Source organism: Miscanthus floridulus, chromosome 17 (assembly GCF_019320115.1).
Source record: "Miscanthus floridulus cultivar M001 chromosome 17, ASM1932011v1, whole genome shotgun sequence".
In the NCBI taxonomy this organism is placed as follows: domain Eukaryota; kingdom Viridiplantae; phylum Streptophyta; class Magnoliopsida; order Poales; family Poaceae; genus Miscanthus; species Miscanthus floridulus.
This window is the reverse complement of record NC_089596.1, coordinates 90,814,323-90,827,268: the sequence shown is the minus strand read 5'-3', so window position 1 is coordinate 90,827,268 and position 12,946 is coordinate 90,814,323.

Below are 12,946 nucleotides of genomic sequence, written 5' to 3'. Positions count from 1 at the left end.
ACCCATCCTTATGATGGCTGAGATTTTCTCTAGGTTGGCTTCGATGCCACACTCAGAGACGATGAAGCCGAGCAGCATGCCCCTCAGGACCCCAAAAACACATTTCTTGGGATTGAGTTTGATGCAATTTGGCCTGAGTTTCACAAAGGTTTGCTCAAGATTGGCGATAAGGTGGTCAGCCCATTTGGACTTAACTACGATGTCATCGACATAGGCCTCAATGGTCCACCCGATGAGGTCCCCGAAGCAATTGAGCATATAGTGCTGGTAAGTGGCCCCCAGTGTTTTTTAGACCGAACGACATTGAGACACAGCAGAATGATCCGAAGGGGGTGATAAAAGATGTCGCGAGTTGGTCGGACTCTTTCATCATGATTTGGTGGTAGCCGAAGTACGCATCAAGGAAGCAAAGGGTTTCACACCTTGAGGTGGAATCGACTATTTGGTCGAAGCATGGTAAAGGAAATGGGTCTTTTGGGCATGCCTTGTTGAGACCCGTGTAGTCGACACACATCCTCCATTTCCTGCTCTTTTTTCATACAAGAATAGGATTTGCTAACTACTCTAGGTGGTGTACTTCCCTAATGAATCTGGCAGCAAGCAGTTTTGCTATCTCTTCACCGATGGCCCTATGCTTTTCCTCATCAAAGCAGTGCAGGCGTTGCTTCACCGGCTTGGAGCCTGGGTGGATTTTCAAGGTATGCTCGGTGACCTCCCTCGGGATGCCTGGCATATCCGAGGGTTTCTGCACAAAGATGTCTTTGTTATCGCTGTAACACCCTAGGTGTTTGCCACCAGTTAAGCAATGGGTTTGAGCTCAAACGTGGCATGTTAAGTGGTGATGAAGGTGTCAAGATCAAATCTACAAGAGTGAGCTCCAACTTAAACTTGGGCAACACACCTTTGCTTGTATATTGGCCCTTTTCAGATATATAACTAAGTAATGTTGAAGGTGCTTCTTTCATGTGTCTCACATCAATATCCATCTATATTGATCCATGGAAAAGTTTTGTGAAGTTTGGAATCAAGAAGTCACATGAAATGATAAGTTATGTCCTTGCCTGGATTGTTTTATAAAGTGAATGGAATTCTAGATCATCAACCAAACCTGACAACCTTGCCCAAATGACTCTAATTGAACTCTACAACAAAAGTCATGAAAGGTTTGTGTTGGGCGGAGGACAAGAAAATACCTCAATCGGTCTAAAACTTGGATTTAAGCTTTACCATGATGCTACTTTGACCTATGTTGACCAATCACTTACAGTGCTTGCATGGAGTTGCACCTTAAATAAAAGTTGAAGTTTGAGTATAGTAGAACAAACTTTGTTTTTGGACCAAGAGCCAGATCAACTTGGAACTAAGGCGAATCGAGGCTCAAACGTTGAATTGACAGCTGTTTTCGGTACTTAGAATTTTTCTAAGTCTGGAATTCATCGTCGACTCATCATCAACATTGGCATTCCGTGTTCTCCAAATTTCGTTAAGCAACTCGACTTGACCCCAAAATAAAGGTTGGAGCTAAGTTCATGGAGAAGAGCATGTAAAAAGATGGCACTCGTTGGACTTCGTTTTGACCATCAATTTGGGCTTTTGTTCATCGCTGTCAACGCGCTGACACTATCACTTTAGAGCCTAATTAACTATTAACCCATTGCTCAAATGGCTATGGTCCGTTAATGAAATTCGTAGGTCATCATGTGTATAGAAAACTTGCTTAAGGGCCCATGACTCAGTTCGGAGCAGAGCCGGCCCAAAAATGAACTTCAAGTCGGGCCCGACGACGCACACCACTTGTTTGGTGAAAGGTTGACGCGTCGCCCATGCATGAGAGCGCGCTCCCACCATTGCTGCGTGGCCTCCCATGCCTGCGCCCATCGCCACCTCACCCCACATGCATGAACACCGAGCTCCCCACTCCCCAGCGCTCTCCCTCACTCGCTCTCCCTCGCCTCGCTCCGCTCCACGCCGGGGCGCACGTCCACCATGGACGCGAGTAGAGCTCGCTGCCACTACTGTGCTGCACGCCTCAAGCCAGGAGCTGCCACTAGCTCGGCCTCCCTAGCCTCATAGCTACCTCACACCACCGTCGTTCTCACCCACGTGCGCGGCGAACCATCAGAGCACCGCGTCCGCCATGGCCGAGCCCGGCCTCATCGTGTCCCCGCTCTTCGGCCCTTCCTCTGTCCAAGCCGACTGCACCATCATCTTCCTCTCACCACGCCGCCCCTCCCACACTCCCTCATTGGCCATGCTATGCCCCGTAGCGCTGCTACCACCTGCCGCCATCACCCAGGCCACCAGCGTGCGTGGCCAGGCCATGTCGGGCCTCCGCGGAGCAAGCTACGGCCACCTACGAGTGCGCCCAACCTCCTAGTGCTCTGCCTCCACTCCCCCGCCGCCGACGAGTCTCCTCTGGCCGACATCGACAAGCTCCAGTGCCTCCTCTATTCATGTTCGCATCAGGGACCTCATCTTAAAATTCAAGGAAAGGAAGGGGCCTCACTGCGAAGTCTATGACTCGAATGAATAGTGCTGTTAAGGACCTTTTTGCAGGAAATTTGCTAAATTTTGGAAATTCATAGGAAATTCGTAAAATAGCAAATGAGGACTTTTTGGAATCCTTGTGAAATTGTCTACGCAGTAGAGCTATAATATGACATGTTTTAGTTAAAGTTTTAGCTGCAAAAAAATAAATTTGTGCAATAAGGTTGTAATGCTAGTTGAATTTGTTATTTTCCGTAACTATAGATCTAGGGCTCCAAATGAAGTGAATTTTTTGTGGCATGCTACTCTTGTGATAGTTGATGTGTGGTAAAAAATTCATGAGTATTAGATGAAGTATGAGTGAGTTATTGGTTTATCTCGCTCTCACATGATTTCTTGCAATAGCAAATTGTCTTTTTCATAGAGGCAGATATACTTATGAAAATGGTATGAAATTTGTATAGTAGACTACTGAGAGGGTATGTGAGCTACTGTAATTTTTGTAGAATTTATTGTGCATTTTTGGTATATGTTCATAAATACACCTTGATGTCTAAATAAATTAAGAAATGCTTTAAGAAAATTTATTTAGAGGTGAGCACCATGCTTTCTGGTGTTCTTTAGTCATGTGTGAAATGTTGATAAAGTTGGTTTTACCCAATTATGTGTTTGCAACATAAGTTAATAATTATTTTCTTGCCGATGTGGTTTATGGATAGATCTGGGAACTTAGCAAAGTTCTTCATGATAATGTGCTTTATTGTGAAACTTGTTTATACAAAAGTTGTATATAATTCATGTATCTAGCTTCTGTTAAAATTTGGTGTCATTGGGTGAAGTAGTTTAAGAGTTATAGCTGTTTAATGTTGGGTTACAGAATTGATTGCTCTCTGTCTTGTTTAGACTAGTTTCTGTAAATATATAATTTCGACCCACTTAACTTGTGAATCATGCTGTGATGGTTATAGATGAAATGTATAGAATTTCATAAGCTTTCTTGAATGTCTTGTGGCATGGCTATTGGATTTGTATAACTCTAGTTATGATCCAAACATGAAGCTGTTGTTTCCAGTCTAGAAATAGACATATGCTAGTTGTGGTTGTTTACTCCATGTGTTGCTAAGTGTGGCTTATGCCCTTATTGATGGTCAAGTTATGATACTTATGACCTTGTTAAACTTGTGTCGTGCTTGATGTGCTTGCTCTCTATAGTTAGTTGTGTGATGCTAGTTAAATAGCTATTGGTGTCTATGTCTTGCATAATCTTGTGTTTATCTTGAATGCTTATGTGATGCATCTTGTGTTACCATTCATCACATTTATACACATGCATCTTGCATCTCATTTAGGTACGCTAGATGAACCATGTGAAGGATGTGATGTGGAGCCGAACTCGAAGATTGGGTTTGGTGGATCTATCCTGAAGATGGAAGGACTAAGCAAGTGCTAGGACCAGAGATGTCACCATGACGGTGCAAGCTAACTGAACTGACTTGTGTCGGATCCCAGGCAAGCCCTAGAGCATTCTAAGTCTCCCATGTTTTTACAAATATCTTGAGTATCTTTTATTATTGATGATGCATTAAGTATAGGAATTGGTTGGAACCAATTGTTGCATTATATCCTTACCTTGTCCAGATAAAATCCTATGAATCCTAATTAAGTGTAGGATCAAATGATGCTTAGCTATGCTTAGACCAGTAGAAGTCGGGTGATTTTCTGTCACCTACGAGACGTAGGATGAGCTCTGGTCACGGTTGGCTATATGTGCTATCATGAAAAAGAACCATGTGTTAATAATGAAAAGAGATCGGATGGGATGACGGTAGTGCAGCAACAAGGCATGGAGGTCTTGGGTGTGAATCTATCCCCGTCTATGTCATTTAAGGACCGATATGATGTACGTCCTCATGTCATGTTGAACATAGCCTAACACTTAGCTGGCCGGATAACTCGTTCCGACCGCAAAGCCTAGTAGCTCAACTCAGGCTAGGAACGCGAGCAGTGGCGCGCATTCTAGAGGTAGTAAGGATGTGAGGAGAGCCATTGGCATAAGCCCAAGGCAGGTTAGAGTCCCGATCAACCTTGGCAGAGTAGTTCTCTGAGAATGCGGATCTGTTCGGACTCGTGACTCCGGAGTTGTGCCAAAGGTGACTTGATTGTGACCCTGATGGTGGAAGCAGGGTTTGTGTTTAGGAATACCCCTCCAGCTAGATAGGAATCAATTCAAATCGCCGTCTCTCCCAGATAGTGAGAACTTGACTGAGCAGCGGCAACGTAGATTCACTAAATTTAAAGATATGGTTAAAGAATGATGATGATGATGATGATAATGATAATGAGCCATGAAATACCTGATATGGTTATTATTGTTTGCAACTTAATCAAGTGATTGATTAGTACAGGTGCTAATATAGATGGTAGGTAATGGCTAAAAGTCACTGCTAGTATAGGTGAATAATGCTAATGGTTACTCAAGCTTTTATGCAAAAAGGTTGTCCAGCTAGATCCACTAATAAAGCCTTGTAAAATCCTTGGTGTCACTTTATTTCTGGTTTATGATAGGTAAGTCTAGCTGAGTACATTTGAGTACTCAGGGTTTATCCCACCATGTTGCAGGTGAAGTTCTCGGCCTGCTGAAGATGGTGGCTAACCGTCAGTGGGCTCGGTGATTCTATAGTTACTTCTCATCTATATGCTTTTGTCTGATGATGCCACTTATGCTAGCATTATATTTGGAACTTATATTAATGTAATCATTTGAAAGCTATGTTGTTTTCACTAAGCGGTTTTGAAACCCAAACTTGTACTATTATTTGTGAACCCATTTATAATATTATTTTCGCTGCAACTCTACATATGTGATATGTATTTGTTTAATCCCATGATCTTGGTTGTGATGTTGATTTACCAAGGTCTTTCGGGACACTCGGTGGACTACCGGGTTTATATAAGTGAAAGTATGCGCGTGTCTACGTGTTAGCGGAGACAGACGTACTTGATCTTGTATAAATTGGACGGTTCTGTCACAGCTGGTATCAGAGCAAGATTAAGCATAATACTGTCATGTATGTCGTTTTAAAAACAAAGTTTTGATTTTAAAAAGCCTATTTTGACTAAAACTTTAGCTACTGACAAATTTGTCAAAACTTATTTGCAAAACTATGCTAGTGACATCCTCCTTTATGTCCAGTTAAGGACTATTAGGTGGCTATCTAAGTACTAACATGGGGGTTTTTACTTTCATCGTCCATACGGCGTGCTATTGTATGGATGCCATTCGTTTGAATGGTCATGTATGGCTCAATTGTCTCTACGCCTAGGTAAGTGTGAGTTGTGAGAGCATGACCGTCCAATTGTCAGTCTAGGGAAGAGTTAGTTGTGGTTACTGGAATATTTACATGTACACGCATGTATATATGAAGGTACTTAATTATGGGTATATCTGTCGGGTAGCTATGGATACCGAAGTATATACATCTAGAGATGTATATATGGAGAGTATTTTAGTTTACTGATTTCATTGTGTGCTTATTTATCTCTTGTGGGGATGGGCTGCAATGAATTTGCCTGCAGGTACGCTAACCACAAATGCATAGATTGAATGTAGCTGACGACTAGCTATATATCGAGAGAGTACATGTTATGCCACCAATATAGAACATGATTGCCACCTTAGGCTGGCAATTTTGTGAGGATGAATAGGACGACCATGCATCATGATTGTGCTTGTGCATAAATATGCTTCCCTCCCTTTGTTCTAGTACTAAGTAACTTGTGATCGATGTGTTGCACTATCTTCCTTGTGTGGAGTTAAACAAGAATGCCTTGTTCCATGTTGCTTGAATAGGAAGTGCTTGAGAAAAGTGTGTGCTTAGCCTTGCTAGAAATAATTGTGGTTACATGCTTAAACCTATAAATGTCCTCTAGTTTAGCCAAGTGGTGGGTATGTTGCTCTTATAAGCTTTTGCAAATGCTTTAGGCCTCACTTAAGTACTTGTGATTCTTATGACTAAAATTAATTTATTGTTGGTGTAAGGTAACAATGTTTAGAGCTGCTAGAATAACATGTTTGTGTGCTCTCTTGTTAAGTAGAACAAAGGCAAGTTTTGTTTTGCTTGTGGGACGTTGGCTGCTAGAACAGTTTCTATAGTAGTGATGTTTTCATAGTCATAATAGTGTTTTCTATAGTTATGGAGAATACCAAAGTCGTATCTAACTTTCGTATCTTGCTTGTCCTAAAATTTCATGACCCCAGGCCTTATGGTTTAGGAGTTATGAATTTTAGAAGTTTGTTGTTAGGTTTTGCTTATGTTCTGAACAGATCTGAATATTTAGTTTGTTTTACCTATGTGCATATAGAATTATTTCTTGGAAATAGTAGAAGAAGTATAGTAATTTTTCTAAGCTTTCCAAAATGTCTAATAGCACTGCTTTTAGTGATCTAAATCTCCAGTTATGAGCTTGCAAAATGGAATGACATAATCTGTCCAAATCTGGGCAGAGATGTCTTCTTTGTCTTGTTTGGTCTTGTTCGCTGTAGGATCATCTTAATATGATAATAAAAAAGTTATAGAAAACTTAATAAGCTTTACCTAAAGTCTAGGATCACCTTTGTTTGATGCCTACAACTTCAGTTATGCTTGAAACATGTGCCTACTGTACTACTGTTCAGTTTTCTGTGCATATACTAAGTGGATGCTTTAGCTTGCTTTGGTTTTGGGCCAAGCTTGTAGTTAAATCTTGTCTGGTAAATGCTTGTTATGTGTGTGAGCCTTGTGCTTAGTATTTGTGTTTAAGCTAATTTGATTGAATCTCTCAAATGCTTGCTTGAAACTATGATGTGGTATGTATGCTTGTTATCTAATTAGTGCCATAGTTGTCACCTCGTTTGTCCTTGGTAAGCATATGAGTGTCAAATAGCTTTATCCTAGAACAACGCTCAAGTTATGTAATTGCACGGTTGTCGTCTCCAATTAGGTTCTCTCTTGGGAGCCTGAGCCTATAGACGTGGTCACTAGCCCTTAAACGTTTGTGTATCTATGCCTTGCTTGAACCATAGGCCCAAGCTTAGTTCCCTTGAATGCTTGCATGTGTCGTGGTTGTCCCGCTCCTGTGTGGGAGGACCCTGCTCAAAAATCCTTGTCGGACCTCATTGCTCTTTCTCCTACTGATGAGCTAGTGCAACGCTAATCGTTATCTGCCCTGGCTTTGGAACCTTTTCCTCGTAGATTATGTCATTGCTTTATCAACTAAATCCCTAGTTAGTGCAATGGCTCTGTCCCTCGAATCTCGTGTATTTTGTCTCCAACTCTTTCAAGTCTCTGGATGTTTATCAGTCTTGATCTCATGTTGCTGCTCGACAAGACCAAATCTCATGTTAATCTTTATCTGGTAATCACTTTGGTGGACACGAGGCATATATGGAAATTAGGCAAGAAGTCCCCTGCTCAGTTGTCTTTGGCAATTAAGCTATGTTCTCTTGCGCTGTGTTTTGATCTTTAGATCACCTCCTTGTTGATTCCTAACCTTGTGACTATCCTTGTTTGCTATCTCTCTTTTGCACAATGCTTGTTCTTACAATCTAATTGGTGCCACTAGAAATTTCACTTTGGTTGTTAGTTCAGTAATGGTGTTATGATTAACATTCTATGGTGCTGCGATGAAACCGAGAGCCTCCTGTGGGCGCGCACACAAGGTTGTGCTGCTCGGCACGCGCTGGTATCAGGGTTACTAGTCATGATCCATTATGAAATGATAGCCGATGTGATATTTTCTTGTGATCCTTTCTTGGTTATCTCCCCATATCTTATCAGAAGATCAATCTATTAGGACAATATGTAGTAGAGCTTCCTCCTGATGTTGTCTGGAAGATAACCTTTGAAGAACAGATCACCGGCATAAATATTAACAGACTGCAAGAGGTGGTAAACAAGTGACTCTACCTAACTGTCCCTATAATGACATCGATCATCTGATGAGCAACTTATGTAATCCATGTTGGATCAGAAAGGTACCCAACACTTAATGTTGGACAAGTTATCAATCTAATGATAATGGATGGCGATATCATGTGGTGTAATAGGTCACCGGGTGCTCATGAACCTCCTGTTCAAGTTCTTGATCTGTAGGTGCATGATGGTCATACCGTTGAAACCAACCATCTCTAGTGTGACTCCTTATCTGCAGACTTCGATGGCGACCGTCTGTTTGTGCCTCGATTGCAATTATTGTGGTGGTCAAGAGTAAGAATTTGGAACTTTGAGTGTTGAGAGACAACTGATTAGTTACCCATAGTAAGGTTAATCTCCAGCTAGGTAGCAACTTATTGGTAGCTATGAAGACTATGTCTCACAGAATGATGTTAAGCAAAGAAACAACAAGGACGTTCAGCAATGCAAGATGTTGTATCAACTAAGTGAAGAACTAGAGAAAGCATGTGCCTAGTTTCGATCAGCATCATTGAGCCCCTTGGTACCACAAATGGATTTGTTCAAGGTTCTATTGGACCAATTTCCAGAGAATACTCAGAAACAGTTCCTTGTCTATGTAGGAATGCCCTACATGTGGAATAATGCTTTGTGCCCTACGAAAATAGCCCACAAGTCCAATGCTTGTGCATAGTCAAGTTGGTGTCTAGAACGATGGTTGAAGTGTGACCAGAGAAGCATGTGAGGAAAACTCTAGCCTCCATCCTCAGCTAGGGAAAGGCGGCTACTGCTATGAGAAAGGTTAGAGAGTGCAAAACACACACCTCAATGTGTAAAGCAAAGAAAAGGGAGAACACAAAATCTGTCCAGATTTTGTGGCACTAAACCGGTTATCTTCAAGCCGGTGATTAGTGACTCAAACGAAGTTGGATTGACCCCAAACTTGGTGATCTCATTCCTTGCTTAGGACCCTTCAATGTCTTAAGTTGGTTTGAGTATTGGTTGAGTAAAACATCAGATTTGAGAGATATCTTGTCTTCTTGGTTTGCTGCCATTTTAGAACAGAGCAGTTTTGGTAGATGAATTGTTTGGATGGTCAAACAGTGTCCGGTTGGGTTGAATTTTGGTGAGTTGTTAGAAGACCCATGGATTACATGCCCACCAAAATTTGTGCATATTAGAGCAGTAGTTTGTGAGATATGAATAGAAAATAAAAGGGTACAGAATCTATAATTTCGCTGTGACTGCGATCATCCTTTGCATTAGACGGTTGTGTTTGTAATTCATGCCAAGAAATTACAACTTGTAGGTGTATTGCTGTTAGACAACCCTCCATACCCTTAAGAAGATTAATTGCACCCCTATGTGCCTTGCTTTTGCCCTCTTAGATCAGAAATGCGTGAGCAGTCAAGGTGTTCTAGAAGTCAAATTGTGCCCTTGAAATTCGAAAGTAATTGGAAAGGTGTCAAACCATAGATTTTGGATTATGGTTTTTGAGATGTTGATTGGCCTAAGAATGGAAGCCTCGACACCAAATATAGTTTAAGAAAGCTGGTTTTGCTACGATGCAAGTCAACCCAACTTGCTGTGCAACTGCACCACGAAGGCAAATTGTACTTAACCTGCTTGGTAGTGAACTAGTCCTTAGTTTTGTGATTACTTGCAACTTGTGTTGTCCTCCAAGCCTCGCTAATATCCTTCTACGTCAATGGTTCTCCAATGCTGACATGCCTTTGGTACCTTATATGTGTTTTTACCCAAGAGGTTGCATCAGAGTCAACCCAGATCACTGTTGCAACTTGGATCCAAAGGCTCCCTAAGGAATGATCATCGAGAACATTGAGCCGACAGAGTCAGCTATTATGTTTACCACTCACTCGGCAGACTCAGACCATACAATATTGTTATCAGAGAAAGAGAACTGCACACATGGAACCATTGCAACGAGTATCCTTCAGACGATATTGATCTAGTGCAAAGTCCATATGGTCTGTGCTATATCCACTAGGGAAGTAGATGCTACAAGTATTTAGTCTACGTTTGTATAGCTCTTCGTACATCGAGGACGAAGTACATAGGACAATACTATCTTGGATTCCTCCCAATGTAACAATGCTTTATGGAAGCCAATGAAGGAAATTCTTTTGACAAAAATTTACTACAAAGAACAAGTATAGAAAGTTGTCTCAACCAATTTGGTCCCTCTAATGCTTGAAGCTATGTAGCCTAAAGCTATCGCTAATATTGGAAACTGGTAACATGTCTCCCTTCCATAAAAGTCTTTTGTCCTAAATCTCGGGACGTGATTCCTTTAAGGGGGAGGGCTGTAACACCCCAGGTGTTTGCCACTAGTTAAGCAATGGGTTTGAGCTCAAACATGGCATGTTAAGTGCTGATGAAGGTGTCAAGATCAAATTTACAAGAGTGAGCTCCAACTTAAACTTGGGCAACACACCTTTGCTTATATATTGGCCCTTTTCAGATATATACCTAAGTAATGTTGAAGGTGCTTCTTTCATGTGTCTCGCATCAATATCCATCTATATTGATCCATGGAAAAGTTTCATGAAGTTTGGAATCAAGAAGTCACATGAAATGACAAGTTATGTCCTTGCCTGGATTGTTTTATAAAGTGAATGGAATTCTAGATCGTAAACCAAACCTAGCAACCTTGCCCAAATGACTCTAATTGAACTCTACAACAAAAGTCATGAAAGGTTTGTGTTGGGCAGAGGACAAGAAAATACCTCAATCGGTCTAAAACTCGGATTTAAGCTATACCATGATGCTACTTTGACCTATGTTGACCAATCACTTACAGTGCTTGCATGGAGTTGCACCTTAAATAAAATTTGAAGTTTGAGTATAGTAGAACAAACTTTGTTTGTGGACCAAGAGCTAGATCAACTTGGAACTAAGGCAAATCGAGGCTCAAACGTTGAATTAACAGCTGTTTTCGGTACTTAGAATTTTTCTAAGTCTAGAATTCATCGTCGACTCATCGTCGACATTGGCATTCCGCGTTCTCCAAATTTCGTTAAGCAACTCGACTTGACCCCAAAATAAAGGTTGGAGCTAAGTTCATGGAGAAGAGCATGTAAAAAGATGGCACTCGTTGGACTTCGTTTTGACCATCAATGTGACAGAACCGCCCAATTTATACAAGATCAAGTACGGCTGTCCCCGCTTAACACATTGACACGCGCATACTCTCACTTATATAAACCCGGTAGTCCGCCGAGTGTCACGCAGGACCTCGGTAAATCAACATCACAACCAAGATCGCGTGATTAAGCAAATACACATCACATACACAGAGTTGCAGCGGAAATAATATTACAATGAGTTCACAATTAATAGTACAAGTTTGGGGTTTCAAAATCGATTGGTGAAAACAAGATAGCTTTCAAATGATTACATTAATATAAGTTCCAAATACATTGCTAGCATAAGTGACATCCTCAGATAAAAGCATATAGATGAGAATAAATATAGAGTCACCGAGCCCACCGGCGGTTAGCCACCATCCTTAGCAGGTCAAAACCTCACCTGCAACATGGTGGGATAAACCCTGAGTACTCGAATGTACTCAGCTAGACTTACCCGTCATAACCAGAAATAAAATTGACTCCAAGGAGTATGCAAGGCTTTATAAGTGGAGGTAGCTTGACAACATTTTGCATAAAAAGCGATTAACTCAATTATACAATTATAATTATGTCATCAAGTTAATTAGAACTATACATCTCTAGATTAGCAACTATCCTATGCCAAACATGTGGTATATCTTTTTAGAGCATACAATAGTAACCATAGCAGGTATAGTAATTCCATGTTTATTCGAACCATCACATTCCATAATCCAATTACTATGATGTTGGAGCTAGCCAAGTTTCTCACTATCCGGGAGAGACGGCGATTCGAATCGATTTCAACCAGCTGGGAATTTATTCCTAACACAAACCCAGGCAGACCAGATCAACGGTCACCTTAGGTCACCTTTGGTACAACTCAGGTACACATTTCGCGGGTCCGTACTGCGCCGCACAATCTGGAACACCAGATGCCAGGATGCTCAGGCCAAGCCTGCCCTTGGGCTCAGTCTGATCGTTCCCCGGAAGGAGCGCACAACAAAACGGTTCCCGGCCTGAGTTGAATTACTCGGCTTTGCGGTCGGAACGAGTTATCCGGCCAGCTAAGTGATAGGCATGCGTTCAATCTTGTCAGAAGTTCCAACAACGGTACGGTCCTTGATCGGCACAGACGGAATCACATGAGTCAACCTACACATAGACTCCGCCCGACCTCGATTTACTTTTACCCCATGGTTCTTTTCCACGATAGCAAATATAGCCAACCGTGCTTCGGTATCCACCTATATCTCGTAGGTGACAGGATATCACCCGACTTCTACCGGTCTAAGCATGGCTAAGCATATATTCGATCCTGGACCTATACCGGTTAAAGGTGTAATATCTGGACAAGGAATTTATATGCATCAAGTGGTTCCATTCAACTCTTATAACCTA